The 3097-nt window shown below is 51.3% G+C and overlaps 1 pseudogene; it reads left to right on the top strand.

The window, feature by feature from the left end:
- The first annotated feature begins 1846 nt into the window (after positions 1-1846).
- On the top strand, positions 1847-2790 carry LOC121015446 (putative olfactory receptor 10J6; annotated as a pseudogene).
- The last annotated feature ends 307 nt before the right edge of the window (positions 2791-3097 follow it).

Raw genomic sequence — 3097 nt, 5'->3', positions numbered from 1 at the left:
AGCCCGACGCGGGGCTTGAACTCATGAACCGCAAGATCATGACCTGAGCCAAAGTCAGACACTCAGCCGACTGAGCCACCCAGGCGCGCCTACTTTTAAATTATAGCTCTACCTCATGCTTTCTAAAAAGCTGTCTAGAGAGTTGCACAGTTGCTCCGGAATCTACCTTTCTTTCCAGTTGGTCTTTTGAATTGTTTTGTGGCACACCCATTTCTCCTTTTTTTTTTTTTCTCAAATGCTTATTTTTGAGAGAGAGAGAGAGAGAGAGAGAGAGCGTGAGCAGGGAGGGGGGCAGAGAGAGAGAATCCCAAATAAGCTCCATACTGTCAGGGCAGAGCCTGACACGGGGCTTGATCTCACAAACCATCAGATCATGACCTGAGCCAAAATGTAAGGGTCGGGTGCTTCCCCGACTGAGCCAGCCAGGCGCCCCACCCGTTTCTACTTTAAACATTTGCCTCCTTATTTTCCATGATGGAGTCCTTTCCGGAAAGTTTGCAACATTTCCTAGGTTGTGTTTCCTAGATTCCTGGGAAGTTTCCTCAACGTGCCCCAAGTCTCCAGCCTGCTGCTGGCCGCGGTGATCTTGGTCTTTAGGTAAAACGGCTCAAACCTTTTGACATATGGTGGCTGTCCCAGAGTCCCTCAGCAAACTCCTAGGAAAGCCCGCGTGTGCTTACAAAGGGGAGAGGCAAGACCAGAGAGGTTGGTACTGCTTCCACTCATTCCCAGCAAGCCTGTCTTCCTCACTCCATCTCCCCTCCCACACTGTGCTGTCAGCCGCCTCTCTCCATTTCCCGACACCCCTAACGCAAGACTGAACACACAGCAGCTCACACTGAAGGTCTGGGGCTCTTGAGGAACTTTACGTCACGGCTCAGTTTAGCAAATTAAACTCAAATATTATATTCTTCACCCCGAAAATTCCCTCTGCCCTTCCCGCCCCCAAAATCAGCTATTTCTTTTATCCTATTGCTGGTCCTTCACTTTTCCGGTAACTTCCCCTTTTCCCGTTAGTTTACTTGCCCCTAAACCCTCAAGTCCCTGTTAGCACTTTTACAACAAAGCCATCTGCCAACGGTTTGACCGAACACCTCGGGCTGAGCCCAGAAGACCTCATCTTCACACCCGCTAAAGTGCTCCTGAAGATCCTGTCCCTGAGATTAATTCTGCAACCTGTACCCTGTCCCACGTTCTTCCTAAGTGACAGCTACCCAGCAGTGGCTCCATCTTAGTAAGAGCCTGACTCCCTGACACTCATTTTCTTGTCCCGGCTGCTTATACTTTCCCTGGAAGACACACAGGCAAAGCTGGGGCAGCACGGACTCAGGGCCCCTGTGGGCTGTCATTCAAGGAAAAAGCCGGGTGCCTGGGTGGCTCAGTCAGTTGAGCGTCCAACTTCGGCTGAGTTCGAGCCCCGCATCAGGCTCACTGCTGTCAGCGCAGAGCCTGCTTTAGATCCTCTGTCCCCCTCTCTCTCTCTGCCCTTCCTCCACTCAGGCTCTCTCTCAAAAATAAAACATTAAAGGGGGTGGGGAGGAAAAAGCCCCCCCCCATCCGTGCCCTACAAAAATAGCATGCCCGAGGATACTTTGAAAAGGTCCATGTGGTGGTCTCATCAAATGCTGAGTCCTTGGCCGGAGGCTTAAGGGAAGATCAGACATCACGAACTGAAAAGGAAGGGGGGGATAAACCAGCCATAAGACCTATGCCAGCACCCTGATTATAGACCAAAAATTAGACCGTGTGCATGTGTGTGTGGGCCTTACAACCCTTTCTGATCCCTGCTCTGTGCTGACTCCCCCCCACCGCCCCACACATGGTTTTCGGACGCTGGAACTGAAGAATGCAGAGAAAGAACGTCACAGAAGTGACCGAGTTCGTTTTCCTGGGACTCTCCAGATTCCAGAAGCATCAGCCCACTCTGTTCGTGGTCTTTCTCATCCTGTACACATTAACCCCAGCTGGCAATGCCATCATCGTGACGGTCATCTGCATTAGCCGTCACCTCCATAACACCCGTGTACTTCTTCCTGAGCACACTGGGGAGTTCAGAGGCCACATACACACTGGTCACCAGGCCACGGATGCCGGCTGGTCTCCTAGCCCAGAATCAGCCCATCTCCTCGGCAGGCTGTGCCGCCCAGATGGCTATTCTTTGTTGCCTTAGCCAGCAGCCACTGATTTCTGCTCACGGTCACGGGCTATGACCGCCGTGTGGCCATCTGCAACCCTGAGGTACACAGTCATCATGAGCACGAGGGTGTGTGTCCACCTGATGTGCGGAGCCTTCGGCCTTGGCCTGGCCGTGGTGGCCGTCCAAGGGACATCCATGTTTACCTTACCCTCCTGTCAGTGTGGTCGGACATTTCTTCTGTGACATCCTCCCTGTTCTAAAAACTCTCCCCTAATGACACCACTGTCATTGAGACTAACAATTATGGTGTCAGTTCCTCTGTGATCCTGGTCCCCGTGAGCTTGAACTTCATCACCTACGTCCTCCTTGTCTCCACCAGCCTCAAGATCCCCTCTGCCCAGGGCCGGAAGAAGGCCTTTGCCACCTGCACCTTCCACCTCACGGTGGTCATCGTCCACTACGGCTGTGCCTCCATCATCTACCTCAATCCCAAGTCAGAGAACTCAATAGAAAAAGACCTTCTCTCAGTGACTTATACCATCATCACTCCTTTGTTGAGCCCTGTTGTTGAACCCTGTTGTTTACAGTCCGAGGACCAAGGAGGTCAGGGATGCTCTGCGCAGAGCTGTGAGAAGAAACATTCAATATGTTGACCCTGCCCATAAGAGACCTCTATCCCTGAGCAACACGTGTCTTCACTGCCTCCAAACTTCCAAGTCTGTCCTGTGCAGTCCTTTCGGAAATGGGATGTGCCCATCTTCCTTCAGCACCCCTACTATAAAATCTTTTGGTTCCATAGATGCCCAAGTTTGGTCCAGGTGTTTTCATCTGGGTATTTGAAAGGTCAGGGAGGATGGGCATTATGTTTAAGAAAGTGTGTCTGCATTTCTAGAGTGGGGCAGGGGACATCTTAAAAGCATATTAAATGTGGCTCTTTTATGGTTGAAAATAAAAACTTCT

Source organism: Herpailurus yagouaroundi, unplaced genomic scaffold, assembly GCF_014898765.1.
Source record: "Herpailurus yagouaroundi ecotype Mexico unplaced genomic scaffold, PumYag 207, whole genome shotgun sequence".
Classification (NCBI taxonomy): domain Eukaryota; kingdom Metazoa; phylum Chordata; class Mammalia; order Carnivora; family Felidae; genus Herpailurus; species Herpailurus yagouaroundi.
This window is presented reverse-complemented; position numbering and strand designations above follow the sequence as displayed.